A 12,741-nucleotide genomic window follows, 5' to 3' on the forward strand; every position below is an offset into this window, starting at 1 on the left:
AAACACAGACATATAGATCAATGGAACCAAATAAGGAGCCCAGAAATAAACCCACACCTGTATGGGTCAACTAATATATGACAAAGGAGGCAAGAACATACAATGGAGAAAAAGACAGTCTCTTCAATAAATGGTTTTGGGAAAACTGAACAGACACATACACAAAAAAAAAAAATAAAGAAACTAGACCACTTTCTTACACCATATAAAAAATAAATTCAAAATGGATTAAAGACTTAAATGTAAGACCTAAAACCATAAAATTCCTAGGAACAAACATAGTAAACTCTCTGACGTCACCCTCAGCAATATGTTTTTGGACATGTCTCCCAGGCAAGGGAAAGAAAAGAAAAAAAAAACAAATGGAACTATCAAACTAAGTTTTTTGAACAACTAAAAACCATCAACACCACAAAAAGACAACCTACTTGAATAGGAGATATTCACCAATGACATATCCAATAGTGGTTAATATCCAAAATACATAAAGAACTTATACAACTTAACACCAAAAACAAAACAAAAAAACAAACAAAAAAATACCATACACCAAACAATCAAATTTTAAAAATGGGCAGAGGACCTGAGTAGGTATTTCTCCAAAGAGAACATACAGGTGGCCAATGTGAAAAGATGCTCAACATCACTAGTCATCAAAGTGCAAATTAAAACCACAATGAGCTATCACCTCACATTTGTCAGAATAGTTATCATCAATAAACAACAAGTGTTGGCAAGGATGTAGAAAAAAGGGAATCTTCATGCACTGCTGGTAGGATTGTAAATTGGTCCAGAGACTAGAGAAAACAGTAATGGAGGTTCCTCCAAAAATTAAAAAAGTCAGAGGGAAAGAAAAACACCATATGATTTCACTTATACATGGAATCTAAAAAAAATAAACAAAAACAAACTCACAGATACAGAGAAAAAACTGATTGTAGCCAAATGGGAAGAGGTTTGGGGTAGAGGTGAAAAAGGTAAAAGGGGTTAAAAAGTACAAATTGCCAGTTATTAAAATAGTTATGGGGAGCCCAGTCGGGTGTGGCTCAGCAGTTAAGCATCGACCTAGGATCCAGGAGATCAGGGTTCAATTTCTGGTCAAGACATATGCCCAGGTTGTGGACTCAATCCCCAGTCGGGGGCCTGCAAGAGGCAGCCAATCAATGATGACGCTCTCATCAGTAATGTTTCTATCTCTCTCTATGAAATCAATAAAGATATATTTTAAAAATATATAGTTATGGGGATAAAGTACAGCATAGGGAATATAGTCAATAATATTGGAATAACTATGTATGGTGCCAAGTGGGCCCCAGACTTACTGGGGTGATCACTTCGGAAGATATATAAATGTCTAATCACTATGGTGTACACCTTAAACTAATATAAGATTGTATGTCAACAGTAATTGAAAAATAAATTTTTTAAAAAGGATCACAGACATCCAGTCAGCGTGTCTCAGTGATTGAGCATCAACCCATGCACCAAGATGTCTCCGGTTGATTCCCAGATAGGGCACATACCTAGGTTGTGGGCCTGATCCCAGAAACAGGGCTGTGCAGGAGGCAGCCAACTGATGTTCCTCTCTCATTGATGTTTCTAACTCCCTCTCCCTTCCTCTAAAAAAACAATAAAAATATATTTTTTAATTAAAAAAAAATCTCACACACACACAAAAGAACACTCCCATTTTTCCCCCCAAGAAACTACAGTTGCTTTTACATTTTCTTAAATTTACTTTAGAATGTGAGATTTATGGACTCATATGAAAACACCCTTTTCAGAGAATCTCAGCACCTTTCAAAAAGCCAATCATATTCCTCTTTAAATGAGATCTGACAATCTGTTAAGTCTCATGAATGAAACCACTCTGAAAAACCGCTTGCTTCAGACATAACAATTTCTTTTTTGTTTTTAAATATATCTTTATTGATTTCAGAGAGAGGAAGGGAGAGGAAGAGAGAAAGAGAAACATCAATGATGAGAAACTCCTCATCGATCAGCTGTCTCCTGCACGTCCTCGGCCTGGGGATTGAGCCTGACGTGGAATTGAACTGCAATCTCTCAGATCCTAGGTCGATGCTCAACCACTGAGCCTCACAGGGCTGTGCCGGAAGTAACAATTTCAAAACCACTTACCCACATTTCAGGTGAGGAAGGCTCACATTAAAACGTGTTGCTTCCCCTCTAAAGCAGGGGTGGGGAACCTTTTTATTGCCAAGGGCCATTTGGATATTTATAACATCATTCTCAGGCCATTCAAAATTATCAACTTAAAAATTAGCTATGATAAAAGCTCCTAGTTTTATTGAATTTCGAGTCCTACCTGCAGTTGCCCTGGCAGAGCCATCAAATGATTTCACTGGCCGAATGTGGCCCACTGGCCAGACGTTCCCCACCCCTGCTCTAAAGCACCCACTGTGTAAATACCCTCTACCGAAAGATGCTAGGGTAGGAACGTGAAGACTTGAGTTTGCCTTCCACAGCTACTAGTTACTAGGCCATGGGAAGGTCACTTGACCTCAAAGGCCTCAGCCTTTGTCTTCCTGACAAGATATAGACACTCGGTAAAAACAGCTTCCCCCACCAGAATTTAATGTCCAGAACAGCAGAGATATTTTTTACTATTTTATTCTCTGCTATATATCCAGTGCCTAGAACAGCACCAGGCACCTGGTAGACGCTCAACAAATGTTTGTTAAATAACAGATGTCTGCTGAATAAAGTCTGACCTCAGAGTCGCAATGATTAAACAAATGGAAACAAAAGTAGTTTACAAATTAAAAGGCATCATAAAGTATGAAGAATTATTTTTATTAGTGATGTACTGCAAATAAAAGTTGCCCTTTTTTTTTATCAGTATTAAAGGAAATTAGAACTGGAATACCTAAATCGAATAATGTTCCCTGCCTCTGTGATCCCAGGCACTTTGCCCTTCCCTCCAGAAGAAGCGCTCCCTTACCGCTAACACCATTTTGTGAGCGCCCCGAACAAGGCCGGTGCCAGCAGCAGACCCATGTCGAACACGGGGGAAGTGAAGCTCGAGGGGAACCACCGGGCGAACGGTCTCCGAGCAGCGGGCGTCGCCCAGCTTCACAGCCGCATCCGCAACAGCCGCCGGCACGGCCCGCTTCCCAGCCACACGACGGCGCCGCGCCGGATTCCGACTTAGAGTTGGTGGAACCGGACAACACCCAGATTTTGAAAAACGGCTGCTGTGAACACGCCTTGTTGGGAAAACCACCTCTCTCACGTGCCCGAGAGAACGCCTAACTCCGAGTCGGCATTCCCCTTCTGGGAACTCATCCCGCGGACAGAGAGAAAAGGCTGTGTGCTCAAAATGGTAACTGCAAGGCTTCTTGAGAAGGAACGCCGGACTCAGTGATTATAGAGTAATTAAGTAAAACTAAACATACAATCAGTATTTTGTAGAAATACCCGGGACTATGAAAAAGAGATGTTAGGAGAATGACGGCAGAACTGCATCCCCTCTGACGAAACCTGTGTGATGACGGTGCACCCAGCGCAGGCCAGGGCGAGAAGGTCTCATTCAGGGGGGTCCACCATGTGGGTGAATTACATTTGTGTGCATTTAAATTCGTTAAACATTATAAATCACGCCTCACGCCCCCACTTCCCATTCCGCATCTCCTGGCTCCTTACAAAAGCAGAACACCCACCTGCGCAAACACTGAAACAGCCTTTCTCGTCACTGCCACGTTTTAGAGCAGAACATCTTAACACCGCGCCGCGGGGAGCTGTGAGTGGAATAAAAACGCGCCCTGCGGGGTGCGAAGCAGCCTCGCGACCGGCCCGGCCCGTCAGGGGAACCCGCGCTCGCCGGGGTCGGCGCCGGCTGGGTCCGAGCGCGGCTCCCGAGCGGCCCCGCCGCAGGCCCACCGCCGGCTCCACTCCCCGGGCCCGGGCGAGCCCCCCGCGCGCCGCGCCGGGCCCCGCGGGCGGAGGCTGGAGGCCGCGCTCCGCCGCCGCGCCCCCGAGCCTCCCGCCCCGGCGCCTGCAAAGCCCGCGGCGCCGCACGCCGCTGGCCCCCGCCCTGCCTACCTGGCCCGACCCCTGCCCAGGCCTAGCCGCAGCCTCGGCTGCCGAGGGAAGAAAGGACCGTCTCCAACCGACGTCTCTATGAGCAAAATGGCGACCACAGACGCGAGCGTGGCGCCCACGCCGAGGCTCGGCCTGGGGGCGGGGCGGGGGCGGGGCGGGGGCGGGGCAGGGGCCCGGCTGAGGGCTGGGGGCGGGGCCCGAGAGCGGAGCAGCAGAGTCCCGCTAGGCGGGGGGGCGGGGAGGCCGGGAGGCGGGGAGGCGGGGGGGGGGCGGGGAGGCGGGGGGGGGCGGGGAGGCGGGGGGGGGGCCGGGAGGCGGGGGGGGGGCCGGGAGGCGGGGGGGGGGGCCGGGAGGCCGGCAGGCTGAGGGCCTGGGCCCTGGGGTGCTGCTAGTCCCCCTGCTGCTGTGAAAGCGAGAGCTGGGTTTCGAGGAGCGTGAGTGTGCACTGAGTATGACGTTTGGGATGACCGATGTGTGGGTTCAAGTCTTGACTGGCCTGTAACCTTGGGCAAAGTCACTTCACCTGATTGAGCCTCAGTTTCCTCATCTGCAAAATCCTGAACCCATCCCACAGGGTCGTGAGGATTACGTGAGATAACATCTGCAGAGCTTTTCGCAGCTCCCGGCATACAGGAAACGCTGTCGTTATTGTTTGCCTTGTTGCCCTTCTTTTATTATAAAAGAATTGTGTTTTGGTATCCACTGACTGAATTCTTTATAACTTACGTCTGTTTATCCTGTATTATACTTATAATAATAACAAACACATATGTAGCACAACGCGTCAGGCCAGGTCCTCTTAAGCGGTTACCATCTATTAACCAAAACAAGACTGTGCGGTAGGTATTATTATCTCCTTTTTAATAGCTGTGGGAATTGAGACACCAACGTTAAATAACTTGCCCAGTGACAAAGTAGACAAGAATTCCAACCCAGGTGCCTGCACCAACTTCTACAGCAAGCCAACCCCTATACCGCACAGCATTTCCAATTCTGTGCTGAATTTTTCACGAAAGTGAGCCATAAAGTAACCCATCCGTGGCTGCGCAGCTAGCCAGAGCAGCCAGTCCTCGTACTTCGACCTCATTTTAGAGGGGGAAATACGAGCATCTCAATTTGTGAATTGTAAAGTCGGGTGATACATCATGAAATGGAGTCATTTCCTTTGCCAGACAACTTTACATGGACATACGTCTGCAAAGAGCAAGGGCCGGGGCGCACTGATAAAGCGGCTTGACAAAACCGAGTCCCCTCCCCGCGTCCGTTTGCTCAGTTCGCTCGGACCCACCGCCGGCCCGGGCTTCGGCTCCGCCCTCGCCTCCCGCGTCGGCCCGCAACGAGCTCTAACCTCCGCCCGCCAGGGGAGCTCGGCCCCCTCGGCTCGCTGATTGGCTCTAAGGACAGGCCGCTGAGCCAATGAAGCGTGAGATACGTAGCCCGCCCGAGGCTGGCGCTCGCGGGCCCGCGGTCAGGGATTCCTGGCGCAGGACCCCGGAGAGATGTTGCGCGACGAAAAGAGAGCCCGGGGTATAAACGGGCCTGTTGAGTTGAAGCAGAATCTGAAGTCAGCAAGCCCCTGGGCTTTTCAGTTACGGGAGCCAATAAAGTCCTCCCCTCCCCCCTGAAGCCAGTCTGGATTGTGTTTCTGTCATTTGAAGAGAGGCCTGCATGTTCCCTCTCTTCTTCTCATTGTTCTTTCTCACCAGCCTGGTCCTCCATCCCTGAACTACAGGGCCTTTGCACATGCTGCTCCTGCTTCCAGGGATGCACTTCCTCCTGCAGTCCTCTGCTCCATTAACTCCTACTTAAACTACATCTCAGCCAAATTGTCATATTCAAGCCTTCCCTAAACTCTTCCTCTTCCCCCCCAAAAACCCTATTTTGTGTACTTTTCCTTCGTTAACCTTATTATGATTGCTAATTATTGCTAATTATGTATTTATTTGGATGATTATTTTATAAATATCCCCATAGACTGTAAGCCCCTGCAAGCAGGCCCTCTGTCTATTCTGCTGATCACTGTTTCCCAGTGCCCAGCACACTATGTGGCACAAGAATAGTACTCAAGAAATGTCTGTAAAATTGGTGACCTCAGAATTACCCACCTTGGTTAAAGAAAGAGGACAGTAGCACAGAATTATTCAGGTATACCTCATTTTACTGTGCTTTGCTGCATTGCGCTTTGCAGATGTTGCTTTTTTAAAAAATGAATTGAAGGTTTGTGGCAACCCTGCATAGTCAAGTCTATCGGTGCCATTTTCCCAACACCATTTGCTCATTTTATGTCTCTGTGCCACATTTTGGTAATTCTTGCAAATTCAAACTTTTTCATTATTATATTTGTATAGTGATCTGTGATCAGTGACCTTTGATATTACCATTGTAATTGTCTTGGGGCACCATGCCTGTATAAGACAGCAAACTTAAACAATAAAGGTATGTATTCTCACTGCTCCACTGACCAACCATTCCCCATCTCTTTTCCTCTCCTTGGGCCTCCCTATTCCCTGAGACACAACAATACTGAAATTAGGCCAGTTATTAGCCCTATAATGGTTTCTATGCGATCAAGTGAAAGAAGAATCACACATCTCTCCCTTTAAACTAAAAGCTAAAAATGATTAGCTTAGTGAGGAAGGCATGTCAAAAGCCAAGACAGGCTGAAAGTATGCCTCTTGCACCAAACAGTTAGCCAAGCTGTGAATGCAAAGGAAACATTCTTGAAGGAAACTGAAAGTGCTGCTCCAGTGAACACATGAATGATATGAAAGCAAAACAGCCTTATTGCTGATACGGAGAAAGTTTTGGTGGTCTGAATAGAAGATCAAACCAGCTACAACATTCCCTTAAGCCAAAGCCTAATCCAGAGCAAGGTTTTTACTCTTCAATTCTACGAAATCTGAGAGAGGTGAGGAAGCTGCAGAAGGATAGTTGGAAGCTAGCAGAGGTCAGTTCATGAGGTTTGAGAAAAGAAGCCATCTCCATAACATACAAGAGCAAGGTGAGCAGCAAGTGCTCATGTAGAAGATGCTCCAAGTTATCCAGAATATCTAGCTGATTCATGAAAGTGGCTGCACTCAACAACATATTCCAATGTAGACAAAGAAGCCTTATATTTGAAGAAGATGCCGTCTAGGACTTTCATAACCAGAGAGAAGTCAATGCCTGGCTTCAAAGGACAGGCCGACTCTCTAGTTAGGGGCTAATGCAGCTGGTGACTTTAAGTTGAAGCCAGTGATCATTTTCTTTCTTTCTTTCTTTCTTTCTTTCTTTCTTTCTTTCTTTCTTTCTTTCTTTCTTTCTTTCTTTCTTTCTTTCTTTCTTTCTTCTCTCCAGTCTTTTTTCCAGTTTTTAAGAGGAAGATTTTATTTGACAAGTTTTACTTAGTGCAATACACCTAAAAGGAAATCACAATACAATGAAAGACTTAAATCAAGGCCTTGGAATTTCAGACAAACACCAAGACCAAAATCCTAAAGTATTGGTATTGTGTCTCAAAATTTCCCCACTAACTTAGAAAATAAGCTTTAACTTACATGCCTTAGAAGTTATTAAATGACACTAGAATTAACAAACATGCCATATGTTTCACTTTTAATTGTGGAAACAGCTCCTATATTGAGTTTTGCCACAAAAAAAAAAAAAAAGGCGTGTCTTTCAACATGCTTCCAAATCATGTTCAATGTAATGTGGTGTAAGAGCAATATTTAACATAATTCAACTGCTTTAACCTAAATATACTTACTGCTTAAATACATCTTACAATAAAATTAACTTGAGAAAAGCTAAAAATTGTTTAATAGTTACAGTTTATTCAACTTAGTTGTTAATCCTAGATATTTGTGTTCAAAAATACTGAACCTTAAATCTTTAATTCAATCTTCATTTCCACATAAAATAAGCATAAATCACAAGTTGGTGTTGCAAAACTGTTAAGTTTTATTTTTTCTTTAAATTAATTGACCAAGAGTCAGTGGTAAGGTTCAGTTACATTCCCCACGCGCCACTCATACTAGACATGCTAGGCATCCCTTCCATTCCATTCACTCCCATAGATGCAAAGCTTCCACTACTGTAGTAGCTGCTGTTCACTGCTCCTTGGCTGCCTAGGCAATGTTTTATTGAAAATCACTGGAATTTTCCTGTAAAACTTGGTCATATCCATTCATGCCGCTCTGGCTGCCATAGCTGCCTCCATAACCACCATTCAGCTGCTGGCTGGTTGGGCCACCATAACTGGACTGGTTTGACAAGCCCATGCCTCCCATCATTTGGCTACCATAAGCAGCATCGCTTGCTCCTGCTGTGGAATTCAAGAGGAGTTCTACATATCTGTGTTGCATATTTGCTTTGTCTTTTGACATAGCTGCCACAGCATCTTCATGAGTTGCAGACTCGACATCCGCTTCACCAGTTACTCTGCCATCAGGGCCAATTTCAATTTCTCCAGGGTTGAGCAGTGAAAAAAATATATAAATGTCAGTCTCAGTAGCTCTATAGGGTAATCCCCACATGGGTACACAGTGTCCCTTTGTGCTCTGCCACCATCCCACATCTGTGGTCAGACATTCCTGAAAAACAGTAGTTGAGGTCTCTTCCAAATCTATCTGACCCAAAACCATAGCCACCGTTATAGCCATTATAATCATCATGGCCTCCGTAACCTCCACCACAAGCACCACGCCTCATCCTTCCAAAGCCGGCTCCCCTGCCAATGCTGTTATACCCTCTGCCAGTCCCAGGTCTGCCATAGGCACCTGGCTGCTGCATGGCCATAAGTTTTCGTGGTGGATCATAGCGAGTTCTAACTTCAGCTCGACTGCTCTTAAAGTTTTCGATATACTTGTGCTCTATTCTCTCCTTGTGTTTTTTAGTGTCTTTTCAGCTATTTCCTGTGAAGCAAATGCACAAAGGCCTCCCCCTTATCCCTCCCCTGGAAGTCCACCAGCAACATTATCCCATTTGGCACGATTTCCAACCCTGAGAAGAAATGAACAGTTTCTTCCTTGCTACGTCCAAAAGGGAGTCCTCTAAGCCATACAAGCCATCATTGGCTGTGTCAGGACTATTTGGACCATATGCTTCAACATCCAATCCAACCCAATGTTGTTTGACTTGAATACTGCAACATATCTGTGTCCTGTAGTGTCTCTGTCTTTTTTCAGGACCAGTTTGACTTCATCTTCAGATTCAAGTTCAACAAGAGCCTCGCCACTCAGTCTGCCTTCTCTCGTGCTGATGAAACAAATAGCTTGAGCCCCATTTTGAATTTTGCAGCCAGAAAAAAAAAACACTGCACTTCATCCACCTAGCAAGACCAGGACAGTCCCCAGACCTTCAGGATGAATCCCTCTTCAATTTCCGTGCCCAACATCACTGTCTCCTAGTGGATCCTGGCGTCGAAACAGACTGATCATACAACTTCTGTGTGGCTGAGCTAAAATCCAATGCTCATTTTCCATTTCAAAAACCCTAGGGCTCTTAAGAATTATACTAAATCTACTCTGTCTATAAATGGAACAGCAAAACCTGACTGACAGCACATCTGTTTACAGTATGGTTTACTGAATATTTTAAGTCCACTGTTGAGACCTACTGCTCAGAAGAAAAGACTCCTTTCAAAATATTACTGCTCACTGGCAAGGCACCTGGTCCCCCAAGAGCTCTCATGGAGATGTACCATGAGATTAGTGTTGTTTCCATGACTGCTAACACAGCACTCAGCCCTTGGATCAGGAAGTAATTTTGACTTTCAAGTTTTATTATTTAAGAAATACATTTTGCACCCTGACCTGTGTGGCTCAGTTGGATCAGTGTTGCCCTGTGCACCAAAAGGTGGCTGGATTCCTGGTCAGGGCACATGCCTGGGTTTCAGACTTGATCCCCAGTGGGGGTTGTGCAGGAGGCAGCTGATGGATGTTTCTCTCTCACATTGATATTTCTCTCTTTCTCTCCCTCTCCCTTCCCCTCTCTTTCTAAAATCAATTAAAAATTTTATTTAAAAAAAGGAAATACATTTTGTAAGACTATAGACAGCTATTTCTCTGATGGATCTTGGCAAAGTAAGTTGAAAACTTTTTGGAAAGGATTCACCAGTCTAGATGCATTAAGAGCATTTGTGCCCTGACCAGTGTGGCTAAGTTGGTTGGGTGTCGTCCTGTGCACTGAAAGATTGCTAGTTCAATTCCTGGTCAGGGTGCATGCAGGAGGCAGCTGATAGATGTTTCTCTATCACATCCATGTTTCTCTCTTTCTCTCCCTCTCCCTTCCTCTCTCTCTAAAAAAAAATCAATGAAAATACTTTTTATTGTGTTCACAATGAGAACATTTGTGATGCATGGGAAGGGGCCAAAATTATCAACTTAGCAGGAGTTTGGGAGGTGATCCCAGCCCTCATGGATGACTCTGAGGGGTTCAAGACTTCAGTGGAGGAAGTAACTGCACATGTGGTGGAAACAGCAAGAGGACGAGAATTAGAAGTGGAGCCTGAAGACATAGCTGAATTGTTGCCATCTCGTGATAAAACTTTAACGGACTTATTTAAAGGAGTTGCTTCTTGCGGATGAGCAAAGAAGGTGGTTTCTTGAGATGGAATCTACTCCTGGTGAAGATGCTGTGAAGATTGTTGAAATTATAACAAAGGACTTAGAATATTATACAAACTTGGTTGACACAGCAGCGGCAGAGTTGCGAGAATTGACTTCAATTTTGAAAGAAGTTCTACTGGGGGTAAAATGCTATCAAACAGCACTGTGTGCTTCAGAGAAATCATTCATGAAAGGAAGAGCCAATCAATGCAGCACACTTCATTATTGTCTAATTTTAAAATGTTGCCACAACCTTCAGCAAACACCACTCTGATCAGTCAGCAGCCATCAACACTAAGGAAAGACCCTCCACCAGCAAAAATAACAAAAAGATTATGACTCACTGAAGGTTCAGATGATGAATAGCATTTTATTTTTAGCAATATGTATTTTTAAATTAAGGTATATACATTGTTTTTTAAACATAACTTTCTTGCACACTTAACAGATCATGAATAGTGTAAACATAACTGCACTGGGGGGAAAAAATTCATGTGACTCGCTTTATTGTAATACTTTATTGCGGTGGCCTGGAGCCTAACCGTAATATCTCCGAGGTATGCCTGTATGGTATTTGCACCACACAAAGACAATGTTTCTGAAATTTTATAAATTGGCTCTCTGAGTCAGTATGAGCCGGCTCCTGCATATCACTGCTCCAGGGTTTTGCCGGAAATGGTTGGTTTCTCACTGGTATCCCCTGTCTGAAGGCACTCAGCTTGTAGTTTTCTCTCTCTGTTATATCAGATACCACTTCTCCAACCACCTTCCATTCTCCAGACTCTTTTAAAATCCATTGTAAGCTGATGTCTCATCATGTCCCTTTTTTTTTTTACCCTCGGGATTTAGGCCATGGAAATAAGCATGGTGGACACCCAGCCCTGGCAACCCACCTGACTGCAACCGTACGAGAGACTCCAGGTGAGAACCACCCAGCTGAGCCCAGTCAAATCACAGAAGATTGAGAGATAAAAATAAATTTTTGTTTTAAGACACTGAATGTGGCAATTTCTTGTTACACAGCTATGGGTAATCAGCAAGAAAGGAGCAGAACCAGGATTTGAGGCCTGTGGTTAGTTCCACTCCAGTGCCATTTTTGGCTAGTCCATTGCTGAGCTAGATAACCCCTTGCCCGTTTGCAGATTTACAGAGTCTTTGCATATTACGGGAGTGCTCAGCTTGCCTGCACCGCACCATTGACCATATGCAAGGGCCAAACTGCTACACATAGAATATGAGTCACGATGCCCAGGCCCAAGACTTTTCCCACTAACATTTTTTTAAAGGAAGGAAAAGAATCTTTGCTATAGTTTTATGGAAGTTTTTCCATCAGGATAGAACCAAAAATACAGACTTCCCCTTCAAATGATTGTTCAAATGAAAATGCAGGCACTCGACTGTCATTCACTAAGACCAGGGTCTGAATTCTGTCTCCTCATTGAAGAAATGACCAGGGACAGATTCTTTCACTTAAAAAAATGGGCAGTAGGGTTAGCAGCCATATGGGAGTCTAGGGTGGGGAATAAGCTTTCTGCGGCTTCCATGAGTAAGAGGGCACCAGAGGAAGCTGCTTGGCAGCTGCTCGCCACCCTCACATCTCTGGCCATCAGGAATAAGTAAATAAGGCTTTGGTTTTCCCCCGAGCCCGGGAGAATGGCAGCTTGTGTGGCCGCGGGAAGCTGCAGAGGTCCGGGGCCTGGTCACTAGGCGAGGCCAGAGCCCTTTCCCTCGTGCTCTGGATCTTACCCTTTTTCTGCTTCCCCCCAAAATGAAGAGAGCCTCGTTGTCTTTTGTAATTGTTAACGTTTACATGTTGTAAAAAATAAACAGACAAAATTTAAAAGACATTTGCCATTATCTCACCATGGAGACATAACCACTCTTGACATTTTTTTAAGCTCCTTTCTTTACTTAATTTCTTGCAGATGTAGATCCATATTAATGAACTTAGGTCAATGTCATTGGTGTTCACTGTGCCATGGACTAAAGACTGCGGACTTGGGGAACCAGAAAACCTATGTCCAGGTTTCTCTTCCTTTCCTCACCGGCCATGTGGCCTCAAGCAAAATATTTTTCCTCCCCACACCTGCTT

The 12,741-nt window shown here is 44.9% G+C and overlaps 1 protein-coding gene and 1 pseudogene across 6 annotated transcripts in view; both read right to left on the reverse strand.

Moving 5' to 3' along the window:
- Nucleotides 1-4,207, reverse strand: part of PRPSAP2 (phosphoribosyl pyrophosphate synthetase associated protein 2) — a 50,736-nt gene extending 46,529 nt beyond the window's left edge. Inside the window, exons 1-2 of one of the 5 annotated variants that reach the window (XM_081162691.1) lie at nucleotides 4,063-4,202; nucleotides 3,681-3,758 (exon numbers count right to left, since the gene is read on the reverse strand). The gene's annotated coding sequence lies outside the window, so the exon portion shown is untranslated. Of the gene's footprint in view, nucleotides 1-3,680; nucleotides 3,759-4,062 lie in introns of all 5 variants that reach the window. The other 4 variants (XM_081162693.1, XM_081162690.1, XM_081162694.1 and 1 more) reach the window with 4 other exon arrangements.
- Nucleotides 4,208-8,061: 3,854 nt separating this feature from the next.
- LOC308568614 (heterogeneous nuclear ribonucleoprotein H pseudogene) lies at nucleotides 8,062-9,436 on the reverse strand (annotated as a pseudogene). Its single transcript has one exon. The product of its transcript is annotated as a heterogeneous nuclear ribonucleoprotein H pseudogene (transcript).
- Nucleotides 9,437-12,741: the final 3,305 nt, after the last annotated feature.

This window comes from Miniopterus schreibersii (assembly GCF_964146895.1).
Source record: "Miniopterus schreibersii genome assembly, chromosome: 16".
NCBI lineage: Eukaryota > Metazoa > Chordata > Mammalia > Chiroptera > Miniopteridae > Miniopterus > Miniopterus schreibersii.